Source organism: Amyelois transitella, chromosome 17 (genome assembly GCF_032362555.1).
Source record: "Amyelois transitella isolate CPQ chromosome 17, ilAmyTran1.1, whole genome shotgun sequence".
Taxonomy (NCBI): Eukaryota; Metazoa; Arthropoda; class Insecta; order Lepidoptera; family Pyralidae; genus Amyelois; species Amyelois transitella.
This window is the reverse complement of record NC_083520.1, coordinates 814174-832147: the sequence shown is the minus strand read 5'-3', so window position 1 is coordinate 832147 and position 17974 is coordinate 814174. Positions and strand designations below refer to the sequence as shown.

The 17974-nt window shown below is 37.4% G+C and overlaps 1 protein-coding gene across 2 annotated transcripts in view; it reads left to right on the top strand.

Moving 5' to 3' along the window:
* Nucleotides 1-17974, top strand: part of LOC106134651 (stress-activated protein kinase JNK) — a 109005-nt gene that overhangs the window by 65112 nt on the left and 25919 nt on the right. For both annotated transcript variants that reach the window (XM_060948826.1, XM_060948827.1), the window contains one exon: nt 7030-7083. The gene's annotated coding sequence lies outside the window, so the exon portion shown is untranslated. The remainder of the gene's footprint in view (nt 1-7029; nt 7084-17974) is intronic.

Sequence of the window (17974 nt, the reverse complement as noted above, 5' to 3'; positions counted from 1 at the left end):
CGATTGAACAAGCACGTTTAATATCTTTATTTGTTCCATATTCCCAGCCAGCTAAAGGTGTCAGTTAAATATACATACATACATAAAATCACGCCTCTTTCCCGGAGGGGTAGGCAGAGACTACCTCTTTCCACTTGCCACGATCTCTGCATACTTCTTTCGCTTCGTCCACATTCATAACTCTCTTCATACAAGCTCGGCGGTTTCGGGTACTTTTGACCTGACCCTTTACCAGGACGTCCTTAATTTGATCAAGATACGTTCGTCTAGGTCTTCCCACTCCGACCTTTCCCTCCACACTCTCCTTGTATATCTGCTTAGTCAACCTGCTTTCATTCATCCTCTCCACATGACCGAACCATCTTAACATACCCTTTTCTATTCCTGTAACTACATCTTCTTTCACATCACAACATTCCCTTATCACGCTGTTCCTTATCCTGTCACTCAATTTCACACCCATCATACTCCTTAACGCTCTCATTTCCACTGCATTTATTCTGCTTTCATGCTTCAGTTAAATATGTTAAACGATATTTATGCACACGCCATACCGCTCAAATTCATCACTCCTTTCATGGGTCTACTGGAAGAGATTTCTTTGGAAATAAGTAGCACCATTGTACTAGAATTACTTTAATAAATGCTCCTGTATATAATTTTGTGTACATTAATAAAAAAATAAACGATTGCTATATATTGTTATTATACTATTTATAAAAAATACAGGTATAAAACGCGCACGTAACGTATATAGTATTTATTATTATTTATTATTGTGATTATATTATTGTACTACACTCGTGATCGCTGCTATGTGGTTCCCGGCACCAATAGAAAAAAAGGTCCACTCCATATCCCTGGGATGTCATAAAAGGCGACTACGGGAAAGGCTTATAAACTTGGGATTCCTCTTGAAGGAGATTGACTAGCGACCTGTCACTATTTGAATATCAATTCCAACGTAAAGCCATACAGCTGAACGCGGCCTCTCAGTCTTTTCAAGACTGTTGGCTCTGTCTACCCCGCAAGGGATAAAGACGTGACTATATGTATTTATGTATCTATTCCGTGCATAAATGTACTAAAGTTTTTTCGTAAAAACCTACCTAACCTATTTAATTTGCCTATATTTTGCATTAAGAAATTTCAGGGTTGATAAAATCTATTTAATTAATGTATTTTCTTTTGAAACTGTTTTCGAAGCATAAATTACTCCCACGCAGCTAAATATTTCATTCAAACTAGCCGTTGCGGATTTAAGTATAGAAATAAATAGTTTTATGTCACGCAACCGACACGAACAAATGTGAGCTTTTGGATCTAAGGTTTACAAACAAAAAATTCATCGCATTTTGTAGGTAGGTGGTGTTTAATTCAATGTAGGCGGCGCTAAATTCGCCGCTTTTTTGTTGAATGTCGTTAAATTTAAATTCGTACGCTTTGTGCAGATGGCGTTGTTGACTGACAGGACAAAGCAGAATCCAAATCTGATTAAATTTAAGAGCTCTTGTCGGTGGAGTTAAGTGGAGCGTCCTCCATTCATCTCTTTACAGTCTTACATACATACATAAAATCACGCCTCTCTCCCGGAGGGGTAGGCAGAGACTACCTCTTTCCACTTGCCACGATCTCTGCATACTTCCTTCGCTTTATCCACATTCATAACTCTCTTCATGCAAGCTCGGCGGTTTCGGGTACTTTTGACCTGTCCCTTTACCAGGACGTCCTTAATTTGATCAAGATACATTTTTTACAGTCTTATATATTTTTAATTTAGTTGATATGTTGTAACTTTTACTTGTGCTTTTTGCCGCTGGGTTTAGAGTTTAAAAAGGTGGACTAAGAGAGAATTTCCCGAAATTCCCAAGGGAACGGATAACTACCGAGATTTTTCTTTTACGCGGGCGGAGTCGCGGGCGTCGACTAGTCCTTCACAAGAGATTAGAGTCAGTGGGTCAGGCAAGACAGGACCGGAATCGATACATTGATGTGTCCCGAATCGATACGCTGTTCATCGACTCACAATCTGTAACGTAAAACGTTCACAAAAATGTGCTGATGTATCATAAAAATACACTAATGTAGGTATAATTTGTTGTATTTATAGTTTTTATGACTAATCTCTGATATATTCTATATTCATGAATAAATGCCGTGTGGTTCCCGGCACCAATAAAAAATAGAACAGGACCACCCCATCTCGTTCCCGTGGATGTCGTTAAAGGCGACTAAGGGATAGGCTTACAAACTTGGGATTCTTCTTTTAGGCGATGGGCTAGCAACCTGTCACTAATTAAATCTCAATTCAATCATGAAGCCATACAGCTGAACGTGGTTTTTCAGTCTTTTCGAGACTGTTGGCTTTGTCTTCTCTATAGACTTAATTATATGTATGTATGTATGTATATGTAAAAGAAGATGTTGACTAACTGACTGGTATATCAAAGCACAAATCGTAAGGTAAGGTTTTAAAAATGGAATGTAGGTTCCGTACGAGGTCTGGGGGTGCACTTTTGATAAATTTTCAAGGGAATTTTGAAATTTATTCATTTTGAAGGGAAATTAACAGGTGTTTTCTCTTGCCGTGTGGTTCCCGGCACCAATACAAAAAACAATAGGACCACTCCATCTCTTTCCCATGGATGTCGTAAAAGGCGACTAAGGGATAGGCTTACAAACTTGGAATTCTTTTTTTAGGCAATGGTCTAGCAACCTGTCACTATTTGGATCTCAATTCTATCATTAAGCCAAATAGCTGAACGTGGCCGATCAGTCTTTTCAAGACTGTTGGCTCTGTTTACCCCACAAGGGATATAGACGTGACCATATGTATGTATGTATGTTTTCTCTTGACGCAAGCGGAGCCGCGAGCTTACATTTGTTTGTATGTTTGTTCGTGCTTCACAAGTTGAAATGTTGATCCCTAAAGCTCCTAATCTCATGCATATTCATCGATTTTCAGCGCTCACAAGTTTGTTGTCATGTTGAAGACAGGATTGAACAGGTTATGACAAACATTCTGGAAGCTTCATAGTGATGAATGAAAGCTAACATTTCTCCAGCAATGGTATACATACATACATATAGTCACGTCTATATCGCTTGCGGTGTAGATAGAGGCGACAGCCTTGAAAAAACTGACACGAGGCCACGTTCAGCTGAATGGCTTTACGATGGAATTGAGATTTAAATAGTGACAGGTTGCTAGCCCATAGCTTACAAGAGGAATCCCAAGGTTGTAGCGTATCCTTTAGTCGCCATTTACGACATCCATGGGAAAGAGCTGGAGTAGTCCTATTCTGTTTTCTATTGGTGCTGGTCATATAAAGAGACATATGAAGTGTCGAAAACCACACGGAATCATTCTTGAATTAGGCGATGTAAACAAGATGGTCTTTACGCCATTTTGCTGCCTTTCCAAACTACATACATACATATAATCACGTCTATATCCCATGCGGGGTAGACAGAGCCAACAGTCTTGAAAAGACAGATAGGCCACATTGAGCTATTTGTCTTAATGATAGAACTTCCAATCAAACTTTTGGAAATTGCATCAAAGAGAATATGCTGCAGATGTCTTAATAAAGTAATTGAAATTCAAATAGGTTGTAAGTTGCAAAAGCAACACGCAATTTAATATTCTGAACGTGTAGACAGTATCCTGATATTATTAACTTGTTAATTATGAATGAAAGGGACGTATATAACAATGCAAATTATTCTACAGTAATTTTTTTTTAAAACAGCTCGATGTCGTCACTATGCCACTGCGCCGGATTGTTTGGGGCGCGTCCCTAATTAGGGATAAATTAACGGGATTCGTTTAGTTTCTATTGAAAAATTGCTCCCTCATTTGTGAGACGATAGTTGTCGAAGCCGTGAGAGAGTAAATAATCTCTGTATGTCATATATATGTTAGATAGATAGATTAGATAGACTCTTTATTGCACGATAAGAGTAAAACATATAAAACAAAACAGATAGAGCTGGTACAAAGGCTTATCGCTAATGCAATAGTTATATATCTTAGTATAGGTTTATAGTATAATCTTCTTCCTCCTGGCTTTAGTACCGGTTGCAATATCTCTCTATCTCTCAAAACTGGAGAGGAGCCCGGGACATGACTTTGACCATGGCTCTTGGATTGGGTGAATCAGTATCATAGTATCATGTAAATGATATATATTAAGTCCTTCATTTTTTTTTCAAAATAACTAACATCTCATGTCTTGAGGTAATTGAATAAGGGAAAGAAATAATCAAAACTGATTGTGTTCAACTTGTTTACAAATCATTTGTGACTATTTAAAAAGACTAGTTAATAAATCTCGATGGGACTAAAATTATTTTACTGTTGATAACCTGCAATGTACTTAAGACTTTCCTTTTGCAAACTTAGATTTGATCTGGGCCGATACCAACGCCCTGCTATCGCGCCGCCATCGGACCGCCCACCCCATGGGCGTAACGATAGAAAGGTGTAGAGGGCAGTTGCCCTTCCTAGAAAAGCTCGCTAGGAAATTGCATTGCTTGTTACATTATTAAGTGATATGAAGTATCCCATTATAATGAATAAAATTTTAGAATTTGAATTTGAATTCAACACACACTTCATATCACTAAATAATTGTCATATCTTTTGGTTTCACGACATTGGTTGACGTCAAATAAATTACTTAAAACTAAGTTTACTGCCGCTTCCGAGGCGTCAGTGCAGAAGAAGCGGTAACAAACTGAATTTGAACAATTTTGAAAAGACTGAAAGGCCATGTTCACCTGTGTGGCTAAACCATCGCCTAATAGAAGAATCATCAGTATCTTAGCCTTTCCCTTAATCGCTTTTTACGGCATCCATGGGACAGATGGTTCTTTTTTTAAGTGCCGGGAACCACGCAAAATTTATAATTTTTCCCCCATTCTAAACAATGTCTCTAATCAACTTAATCAAAAGTCTAAATGAAGTAAAAAGTGAAGAGGAATGTGAGAAGACAACTGATGAGTCCCCCAATTGTTCCTACTAAACCCCCTCATAATAAAATCCTAGCTACGCCCTTGCCCCCACCCGCTACTGTATAAATTATCATAATGGTCTCAATAAGAATTTTACGAGCGCAGCGCGACCCACTTTTACGGGCAGAATATCGTTAGGAATCACCCTCTGTGGATGCCGGCAATCTGCACTGAGCTGGGAATAATCCTTTTGTATTCTTGCGATGAGATCTGATGGCGTAAATGGATATTATGTTAGAAATTCTGTAGGTGCGTACATTATATAATATTACTACTATAGATCCTTGCTTATGATATTTGATAGTGTACAATAATTTGAGTGAGTAGAAGAAAATGCCGTGTGGTTCCCGGCACCAATACAAAAAAGTTCTCAGTCTTTTCAAGACTGTTGGCTCTGTCTACTGTTGTATAAGATTTTATAATAAATTACCAAAAAGTGTTCTTGAAATGAATTATAGAAAATTCAAAAATTACATTAAAGATGAGCTTTGTAGGAAAGCCTATTACAGCACGGAGGATTATATTAATGATAAACATGTGTGGCCCGAGCTTGACATAATGGCCTCTTAAATGCTTGTGCATTTTTGACATGATGTTGATATAATTTGTACAGTGTGTACATATTTTATTTTATCTTTATTTATTTGACGAAATATCGAATTCGTAGCAAACATCCATACTGACATACAAACTTTCGCATTTACAATATTAGTAGTATGTGTGTATGCAGCGTAAAGAATTTTGTAATAAAGTAAAATAAAAAAATAACGCTTTGCGCTTCTAAATTGCCGCGTCCTATCTCTATGATGTGAACTCTGACCCTTAGACGCCTGTTTAACTTCACCACGGTCGATTGAGATTTTCAGAGATTTTAGATCCACGTGTGCCTCAAATATGGCGGTTAAGTTGACTTTCACTGGCATTTCAACTCCAACCCACTATATCCCACCCACGCTTTTATATCGACATTGTTTGTTTACTTGTCCAAAAGTTACGAAGAACGTGGGCGGTTTGTCCTTTTCGACATTTAGAGGGAATAAGAAGTACCTGTGAGGGCAAATTGTTGTGTAGTTAATTGTCAATAGGTAAAAAATTAATGAAGTTTATTTAAAAATAAAATTAACATAGAATTCCAAATGCTACCTTATACAAGGTATCACTTATTGACGTCACATCACTTAAATCTAATTATAACTACTAACGCTTCCAAAGCGCGTGTGACGAAGAAGCGGCGGAACAAACTACACTGCAGCATTTTCACCGGATGTCAAGTTACAAATATAGATGTCTTAAATCTAAATCGTGGACGAATGCACATTGTCTTAATTGAAAAACATGAATAAAGTAAAGCTTATTATTTCAATACGAATATTTCGTCAGATATTTAAATATTATATTCTATTCTAAGTTTAACTGATATTGTGAAGTTGACGTTGTTGAAGAAAATGCTGCAGTGCAGTTTGTTACCGCTCCTTCTGCACTGACGCCTTGGAAGCGGCAGTAAACTTAGTTTTAAGTAATTTATTTGACGTCAACCAATGTTGTTAAACCATACGTTTTGACAATTATTAAGCGATATGAAGTATCCTATAATAATGAATAAAAATTTTGAAATTTTGAAATAACTTGTTTATTAAACTCGAGATAGACGTAGATAATAAGGCAGACGGAGTTTTATTATACGTCTAAATGAAGTACCAATAGTATACGTACACGCCTCACGCACACACTCTCCCAATAGTGTGACAGCGGCCGCCGTTACGTCATAGATGCGTCATAGATTATCTATCGAATGCAAGTTTTCTGTCACTCTATGCGTACTACGCCGCCATTAAATGCTTCACTTTTTGAAGCCACCCGCCTTTATTTTCTACATCTATTAATTTTAATATGGACATTTCTTGCTAATAGAATTTGAACGCATTGTATAGTATCTTTTGTTTTTAGTCGGAAAGAAGTATTTGTATTTAGATATGTTTACGTGTTATTAATGTATATTATATTTTGTTGCAGATGGTATTAAATCGATCAAGATTGGACTCACAAAATGAAAGGAAGTAGTTTATGGTAAGTCTTGATTTTTTTTACGCATTTTACCCGAAGCTATGTTATGTAACGGGTGTTAACCTATTTTTTGGGTTCCTTACGTAAAAACGGGACCTTACTAATAAATCTCTGCTGTGTGACTGTCCGTCTATCCGCATGACGCCAGGATATGGCAGGCAGTCCGCCTTTTGTACATTTTATTTTGTCCAATAAACTTTTAATTTATTAATATAAAGAATCATAAAACGAAGGTATTAATAAAATAAATTACATTTTAATTAAAACCTTAATTTAATGAATTCTTTCATTAAAAAATACACTGAACGAAGTATCTACATTAAACAAAAGACATAATTAATCCGAAATGTTCAAGATGAAACCAATTTTCCCTATTGACTAGATTTTTTTTTAAGGAAAAGCGCCGAATTCTTTTGTCCTACTCGTAAAAACGTACTTATTCTTTAAATGTTTATCCTGAGGAGATCGAAATGGGATGCTTTGAGAGTCTTCCGACGCCCCTCGTCTTAAGATACTATCACAAAAAAATATTTGAAATTGAATTCGTAATGTTCTCATGGGATTTTAATTAAGACAATTTAATAAAAATGAGTAACGTAATTAATTAGCATCGGAATTGAAAAAAAGCGGACGAACCTAATAAGTTTGTTGGTGCCTTGATAACTTTGAAGATACCTGCGTATCAGGTATGTATTTATTTTTTAAAGTATGCAGAGATCGTGGCAAATGAAAAGATGTAGTCTGCCTACCCCTCCGGGAAAAAGGCGTGATTTTATGTATGTATGTATTTATACTTACATAAGCTTAGAATAAATGTATTGTTATAGGTAATTTTATGTGCAATAAAGGGATGTCGTTAAAGGCAACTAAAAGATAGGCTTATAAACTTGGGATTCTTCTTTGAGGCGATGGGCTAGCAACCTGTCACCATTTACTCTCAATTCTATCATTAAGCTAAACAGCTGAACGTGGCCTATTAGTCTTTTCATGACTATTGGCTCTTTTTACCCCGCAAGGGATATAGACGTGACCATATGTATGTATGTAACCTAACACCACTATTTTAATTCAGATATCTTTATGTACAGTTAAATGCATATTAACCTATCCAAATTAACTGCGAAATCGCCTGTATTAACATTTCACATAGAGTGTACTTTTTTAACTAGTTTTACCTCGGCGCAGAATTAATTTGAATAGCACATAGGTACATTCAGAAACCTAAATGGAAGTCTGAATATCGTGAATAGGGATGTTCTGGGAAAATGGTGGTATTTTTAATACATTTGCAAGTCAATGGTCGGCCTCCTCATATTTCAGATTCTGCGTCCAATGAAAATAAATGATTCATGTTTTCATTAATGATTGAATGGCTTTTGATATTTTTATTTTTTTTGATAAAAGAATGTTGGATTCGAAATAAATATGATGATAGTTTTATTATGGATAATGTTAACTTTACTGTGGTAGTATAAAGATTTTTCCATTCCTGGGAAGTAAAACCCAATAACATTAAATAAAATATGAAAACATGACATGTATAACATACCTACCTACATTATATGCTCAGCATGGATTTGACGACATTATCAAACGTCACATGCCATTAGCCAATCACAGCGTTGCATGCTACGCCTTCAACCAAAAACACCCAGTATGCCGAATCGCACAATTAGAGTATATAGAGTGACGGACTTTATAATATATGTATATAATTAATAATAGTATAATAATTTATAACATAATATGTATACAGGGTGACATTTAAAACAACTGCATCCTTTTAAACATAGACTATACCCATGCTTCTGAGCCGTTTGAGCCTATTTTTATTAAAATTTAACGTCATCATTTTCACATTTAAAAAACCCTCAAAAACTACGTCACACGCTTTATTAAAGACCAATACTACAAAAAGAAATTAAAACAATGTAAATAAATGTCTGAAAAATTAATTATTTTTCAAGTATCAAGATCAAGTAAAGTAGAAGTTATCGAGATCGCTCAGCTGAATGAATTGTGTCGTTGACCTCTGAATCTTACGCGTCGCTTTTCCGCCGGCAGGGGTGATATGACGTATTTAGGATCGTGGATTTTTATATTTTTATTAGATGAGTACACTTAATAGTTAAATTTATGCAGTTGAATTAAAAGTCACCCTGTATAATGTGCCGTGTCGTTCCTGACACCAATAAAAAAAAGAATAGGAATACTCCGTCTCATTCCTATGGATGTCGTAAAAGGCGACTAAGGGATAGGCTTATAGACTCGACAATTTTCTTTTAGGCGATGTGCTAGCAACATGTCATTTGAATCTCAATTCTATCAATAAGCCAAACAGCTGGGCATGGCCTATCAGACTTTACAAGACTGTTGGCTCTGTCTACCCCGCAAGGGATATAGATGTGATTATATGTATGTTTGTATGTATATAGTATGTAGTATAGGATATAATGGAACACAAAGAAACTCAAAGACATGATACTCCAGTTTAGGAGAGTCGCGTAAAAATAATTTCGCACAGAGCGTCGTGATCGAGAAGGTAAATAAATAAATCCGGCTCCAGCGACGCTAACTAATAGCACGGTCGGCTTGGACGACGAGCCTCATTTACAACGGTGTTCAACCAGCTCGCCATGCGTATTTTTAACTCGCGAAAGAAAAAGAGGGGTGAAATAGATTTATTCATTCGTTCATTCATATAGGCACGTCTATATCCCTTGCGGAGTAGACAGTGCCAAAAGTCTTGAAGAGACTGGTAGGCCACGTTCAGCTGTTTGGCTTTATGTGCAGGTTTTCCTCAAGATATTTTCCCTCGCCGTAAGATCGGATCGCCGTATCGGTTAGTATTTAAACTAATGTTCGACAATAGTCATTGGTACATGGCCGTGGTGGGATTCGAACCTGTGCCTTTCTGCGCAGCACGCATATTATCCTATCGATTCTCCCAGCGACGCTCGCCACCTGATATGTTAATATCTAAATTAATATTATAAAGCTGAAAAGTTTGTTTGTTTGAACGCGCTAATCTCAGAATCTACTGGTTCGAATTGAAAAATTATTTTTGCGTTGAATATATTATTAGCATTTATCGAGGAAGGCTTTGGGCTTTTTATCATCACGCTGCAACAATTTGGAGCGAAGAAATAATGGAAAATGTGAAAAAAAAACGGGGAACATTATTCCTATCATATTCATTCCTCCTTGTGGGCTTCAATTTTCAATGATGATAACAATTCCACGCGGACGAAGTCGCGGTCTCAGCTAGTACCAATATATAATTATTGTACTAATGTGAATTTCTACGTTTGTCCGGGCTTAGTGTCCGAGAGATGTATCGACCGCTAATTAGTATTCACGGTGGCAGACTACCCACGCTACAATACGTACATAAATCACGCGGTCCCTTTCCCAGAGGGGTAGGCAGAGACCACATCTTTTCACTTACGACGATCCCTGCATACTTCATTCGCTTCATCCACATTCATAACTCTCTTTATGCAAGCTCGTCGATTTCGGGTATTCTTGACCTGACCTTTTTCTAGAACGTCTCCGATTTGATCAAGGTACGTTCGTCTAGGCCTTCCCACACCAACAGTTTTTGTTTTCATTCACATTTCTTTTGTATATTTGCTTAGTCAACCTGCTTTCATTCATCCTCTCGACATGTCCAAACCATCTAAGCATTCCCTTTTCTATTCCTGTCACTACATTTTCTTTCACATCACAACATTCCCATGTCACGCTGTTCCTTATCCTGTCACTCAATTTTACACCTATCATAGTATACTCCTAAGTGCTCTCATTTCTACCGCGTTTATGCTACTTTCGTGTTTGTTCTGCCACACCCAACATCACTCCATTACTATAACTGAGTGACTAACTGACGACAATGCTTAGGGTGCATACATACGTCACGTTTCTATCCCTCGCGAGGTAGACAGAGCCAACAATCTTCAAAAGTCTGATTCAGAAGGCCACGTTCGGTTGTTTGGCTTTATGATAGAACTGAGATTCAAATAGTGACAGGTTGCTAGCCCATCGCCTAAAAGAAGAATCCCGAGTTTATGAGCCTATCCCTTAATCGCCTTTGAGATATCCATACGAAAGACACTTGAATTTTTGTACTGATAGTTGAACGGGCGGTATCTAACCACATACATATATACATATGTCTGTAGAACTCAATATATTTAGTTACAACACTAACGTATACTCTGACTGTCTACTCTGTTTACCCCGCAGGGGATATAGATTCAAATTCAAAATGTTTATTTATTATTATAGTATACTTCATATCGCTTAATAATTGTCAAATCAACATTGGTTGACGTCAAATAAATTACTTAAAACCAAGTTTACTGCCGCTTCCAAGGCGTCGTCAGTGCAGAAGAAGCGGTAACAAACTGCACTGCAGCATTTTCTTTAACAACGTGATTTTATGTATGTATGTATGTATACGTACTAGTATATATTTACGTTGTAGTATGCAAGAACCATCAGAGCGGCAGAGAGATGGCAATCTTGTCATTACCGGCGTCTGACGTCGGCGCAAGTCCGGTGACAGCTGTTAATTGTCCCGACTCGTCTACAAGATGGCTTCCCGCGAATAATTGATACGGCTCGCCCGATTTAATCATGGGTTTTGGTTGTTATGATGTGGAAAAGTAAAATCGTAGAATTTTGTACTGCGTTGAACCATTTGACAATTGGTTTGACTGACATATCAACGCACAAGTCGCCTTGTGGTTCCCGGCACCAATATAAAAAAAGGATAGGACCACTCCATCTCTTTTCCATGGACGTCGTAAAAGGCGACTAAGGGATAGGCTTATAAATTTGGCATTCTTCTTATAGGCGATGGGCTAGCAACCTGTCACTAGTTGAATCTCAAGTCTATCTTAAAGCCAAATAGATGAACGTAGTCTATCAATTTTTACAAGACTGTTGGCTCTGTCTATCCCGCAAGGGATATAGACGTGATTATATGTATGTATGTATGTAAAATAAAAAGGAAATTTGTTCTGTTTCACTTAAATTTACATTTGATACTCGTAGAAAGCGTAGCTCGTAGACATCGTAGCAAATGCAAGTATTTTCGTAGCAGTTTCAGTGCGTTTTGCGTAGCATTCGTAGCTGATTCGTAGCTTATAGACACCACTGTCAATAAATTCTTGTAAGCATTTAGATTGTCTATCTTGTCTCGAATGTGAAGTAAAACACATTATGTAGCACAGACTATGTTTTTGTGAAATGATGTAATATTAGTAGAAGACTTAAATTTATATGTCAAAAAAAATATATAAAACAAAGCTCATTTTTGTCAGGTTATACATACATAAAATCACGCCTTTTTTGGCAGAGACTACATCTTTCCACTTGCCACGATCTCTGCATACTTCTTCGCTTCATTTACATTCATAACTCTCTTCAAGCAAACTCGGCGGTTTCGGGTAGGTTTAAGTTATAAATAACATTTATTTTAGAAACGTCGATCACACCACCGCCGCTGTTAGCCTGTATAACGACACAAACGAATGGAAAACGTCACTTTTCCCGGAAAATCAAAAGGCATATTGTCGAAAATAACAAATGGCCGACCCGCGCCATTTTGTATTCAAACGGTGTACGACTGACGGCCCGGCCCGGCCCGATTGTGATTGGTTTACGACCGTGGATTTGCTTGTGTCGGCGGCTAACCGATGAAATATTGATAACAAAAATGTTGTGACACATTTCGTTGTATGCTTTGTATTTTTTGTTTAATAATTTCTACCTATTTACATCTTTATCTAAAGTCTGCTTAAAGAATGCGTTCTCCATGTAATTAACGTGTTTGTTTTCCTATTTTTTTTTTGCTTAATTTTAATACCGGTCGCAGGCAGCCCTTCGCTATCACATAACATTTACTTATAGTGATATTCAAGAAATTTGCTATTAAAATAATATGTTGCGCTGGAATAAAAAGATATGATTATTCTTCCTAAGAAGTTTATTAAGTACTTCTTCTTATTTTAAATTACACAAAAGGTGTGGTACCCGGCGCCAATACAAAAAAGAACAGGACCACTCCATCTCTTTCCCATGGATTCCATAAAAGGTAACTAAGGGATAGGCTTATAAACATGGGATTCCTTTTTTAGGCGATGAGGTAGCAACCTGTCACTATTTGAATCTCAATTCTATTATTAAGCCACACAGCTGAACGCGGCCAATCAGTCTTGTTAAGACTGTTGACTCTGTCTTTCCCACAAGAGATATAGTCGTTACTATAGGTATGTATGTATCTACACAAACCTTTATGGCTCATAGAAACGAGTTCGTAACAAACACCTTTATCTTCACACTAGCGATTCCTGAGATTAGGGCGTTGAAACAAACAAACTCTTCAGCTTTATAATTTCAGTATAGATTTGTCTTTTTTCCTTCACAATGTAACAGCATATCAAATTACAACATACCGTACATGTATTAGCAATTAAGCAACCTGTCACTATTTGAATCTCAATTCTATCGTTAAGCCAAATAGCTGAACGTGGCCAGCCAGTCTTTTCAAGACTGTTGGCTCTGTCTACCCCGCAAGGGATATAGACGTGACCATATGTATGTATGTATTAGCAATTAAGACTACACGAACACGGGCCGACAGTAACTACTGATCAAGCGTCAGATTCCCGCGCGAGATGTAAAATTCAGGCGGACGCCGCAGCCGCCTGCATTCCGCAATCATTTCCCTGGGCGCGGCCGGGAGGCATACATTAACGCAAACGGAATGTATATTAGTTTACAGTGCTACGCTACAGCAGTGGTAGAAATAAATACGGTAAAAGACTAGTCGTGCTTGGGAGTTTGCTGGGGAATCTGACTTGTATCACACTGCGTTCTTGATCCTTAAGGCATTTAACATAAAAAAAATGCATGCAATAAAATATAAATGCATTTAAATGAATAAATAAATAAACATACATACATACATATAGTTACGTATTTATCCCTCGCGGGGTAGACAGAGCAAACAATCTTGAAAAGACTGATAGGCCACGATTTGGCTGTTAGGCTTTATGATAGAATTGAGATTCAAATAGTGACATGTTGCTAGCCCATCGCCTAAGAAGAATCTTAAGTATTAAAACCTATTCCTTAGTCGCCTTTTACGACATCCGTGGGGAAGAGATGGAGTGGTCCTATTCTTTTTTCTATTTTTGCCGGGAACCACACGGCATTAAGTGATAACGCATTAAGTGATGCGGTATTAGGAATATATATGTACGTGACTTACCTGTAGGCCTAATTATAGCAATGTTACACAGATGCAGATAAGATCTTAAGTGAGGAAACCTGCACATTCAGTTAAGAGAGCAGATGCAGAGAAATGTGCAAAAAATTTGAAGAATAAACACCAGGAGAAAGAAGCATGAGACTTACATTTACGCGTTCCTAGAAAAAATGTCTTGGCGAAAATATTTTTATTCTGAAGGGTTTTCCTCTGACATTGCGGTACTCTAAAAACGGTAATATTTTTAACTAAAGCCAGGACAGATGCGGAATGCCGGCAAACTAACACTAACCGGTTAATTTACATTTTCCATGAATAAAATTATAACAGATTTATGAAGTTTCCCGGTTTCATTTCAGATTTAATTTTGATTAGAGTCTAATGTCAGATGGCATAAGTGTAATGTCAGATGGTTTAAGGGGATTACAGTAGTAACTCTTTGCTTGCGCGATTTGGATTCTTCGCTGCTATTGGCTGGTGGCGTAGGATTCGCGCTGTGATTGGCTGATGGCATGTGACGTTAATATCTTGCCATGCGGTTTATACTTTAAATAAATTTTGCAATATGTATGGATTTGAGATTCAAATAGTGACAGGTTGCTAGCTCGTCGTCTACAAGTGAAATCACTAGTTTATAAGCCTATCCCTCAATTGTCTTTTACGACACCCACGGGAAAGATATGGAGTGGTTCTATCCTAAAGGGCCGGAAATCACACGGCAAGGCATGGGTTAGGTTCTTCTGCAAAAAATGGTTGCAGAAGTCAGATCTAAAAGCCTGACTCATTCAATTCAGCATCAAGGTTGAATGGTTGAGGATATAACCGGGATTATCTGAAGAATATGGCTCTCTATATTTAGATGCGTACGAGTATCATTGCATTATAAATGAGATACATTTATCGGATTAGGTTTCTCTCTTATCGTTTAGGATGAATCTTGTAATAGCTATTCTATTTTAGGAATCACTAGAGATCAAATTAATGTTGATTAAATAACTAGTCGTTCGCCGCGGATGACCTCGCGAACACTTTCATATTAACTTCACATATCTATACTAATATTATAAAGTGGAAAATGTGAAAAAAAAAACGGGGTAAATTATTCATCCTTGAGGGCTTCAATGATGCCCAAAATAAGTATTCGATGTCGCGGGCACAGCTAGTATATGTACATATACTTCTATATATTACTTTTTACTGCTTTGAACATCTCTAAAAATACCTTATTGATATCGTTGCCCTACTTAAATGAATACAAAAAATGTATTTTATGCCCCATTTTTTTTATTATTGTTAAACATCACTGTTCTTCTTTCAAATCACTTTGCTCGCATGTAAACCTCTATGCCTGATCATATACCAGTCTGAAATTCAAATATATATTTTGTTCATTTATAGCTTTGTATATTTTGACTTACAAATTTACTGTAGGTATTTTTGTGTTCTTTCGTATGTAGTACTTACAATATTACAAGCAAAAAAACAAATCCTTTGTGTAATTACTATTTAACATTATTCTGGGACATCAAATCTGAAGTTTACGTAATGCAGCATACTCGGGTCACGTCCTTAAACCAGTTACTAAGTTTATCCACTACGCCTGTATATTTAGAAGCTATCGGCACACTAGATATATTTGCGTGGGGTCCTATAAAAAGGACGTTTGCCCCGGCCTTCAAGCCGGAGCCATGACACCACTGCATCGGCTGCTTTAAAGGTTATTTTCCCTTACGGGGTAGACAGAGCCAAAAGCCAGTCACGAAAAGAATGAAAGCCCACAAGGTTTCGAAAACGGATTTTGTTTCTGTTTTTAAATAAATTAAATTAATATATACGGGATAAATTACACAGATCGAGTTAGCCTCGTAGTAAGTTCGAAACTTGTGTTACGAGATACTAACTCAACGATACTATATTTTATAACAAATACTTATATAGATAAACATCCAAGACCCAAGCCAATTAGAGGAAGTTCGTTTCTCATCATGCCCTCACCGGGATTCGAACCCGGGACCTCCCATGTCACAGACAAGCGCACTACCGCTGCGCCACAGAGGCCGTCAAATGTTGGAAAGAGGGTTTTCCCAGGATAGTTTATAACTAGGTATCATAAGTAGGGAATATAAGGTATATTTATAATAAATGCTACCCGTGCGAAGCTGAGGCGGGTCGCTAGTGTATGTATGTAAAATAGTTTTTCTTTTTTCTTCAATGTCGAGCAGACTCGTTTATTTATTCAGTAATCATTATTTTTATTCGGAACACACAACGCCCTTATTGCCAAAGGTCAAGGGTCAAACGTGGAAATGTGCTCGTATTTTTGGAATGTAATATTTTAGCGGTTCCGCGAAGCGAGCGAGTAATTTTACTTTTTTATTTTTTAATCTGTGGTTTACACCTACGCATTTGGTTCCTTAATTTTGAAATTTAAACAAAGAATTCTCTAAATATTATGGTATTCTAGCTTTCACCCGCACGCGCGCATTTAGCGCCACCACCACCCGCGAATATATATAATAACTAGAGGCCGCCCGCGACTTCGTCCGCATGGAAACCCTATCAATCCCGCGGGAACTCTGGGATAAAAAGTGATATAAAGGGATAAAAAGCCTATGTGTTATTCTGGGTCTTCAGCTACCTACATACCAAATTTCATGGTAATCGGTTCAGTAGTTTTTGCGTGAAAGAGTAACAAACATCCATACAAACTTTCGCCTTTATAATAGTAGTAGGATAAATACAGGATTTGAGCAAACCCCGTGGCAATTATACTATTTAATCGGGGTGAAGAGTGCTCTATGTCCTTCTCAAGAGTCGTAATATTACACAAAATTTCAAGAATGTAGCTTGTAACTTCAATAGCTATGCTATGCGCATGCATTTGACCCGCATCTGAAGGGTCCGCTCCGCATGTTATATTGTGTCAAGTGCGAACTCGGGGTTTACGTTCTACTTACCCGGGACACATATATAATCACGTCTATATCCGATGCGGGGTAGACAGAGTCAACAGTCTTGATAAGACTGATAGGCCACGCGTTCAGCTGTTTGGCTCAATGATAGATTATTGAAAACTCATATAAATCAATTAATCTGAACAATGTACTACTCTGTCAAGAAAGTAGCAGGAAAAGATCAATAATACACAAACTGTTTGTTATTCATCCAAATTTATTTTATCACCTTCATAATATGCTCCTTTAGAAACGATACACTTACGCCAACGAATAATCCAATCATCAAAACATTTTTTAAACGCTGTTTCCGGAATTGAGGTCAGTTCTCGCCGCGAATTCTCTTTTATGTCTTCTACCGATTGAAAACGGGTGCCACGAAGTGGTAATTTGAGTTTAGGAAAAAGAAAAAAGTCGGCTGGAGCCATATCTGGTGAATATGGTGGTTGCTCGATGGTATTTGTTGAGTGTTTGGTTAAAAATTCGTTCACAATGATGGCCTTGTGCGAAGGTGCATTATCATGGTGCAAAATCCAAGAATTTTCTTTCCACAAATCTGGCCTTTTTCGTCGGATTTGCTCTCTTAAACGCCGCATAACACTCAAATAATATTCCTTATTTACCGTTTGACCTTCCGGCAAGAATTCCGAGTGCACAACACCGC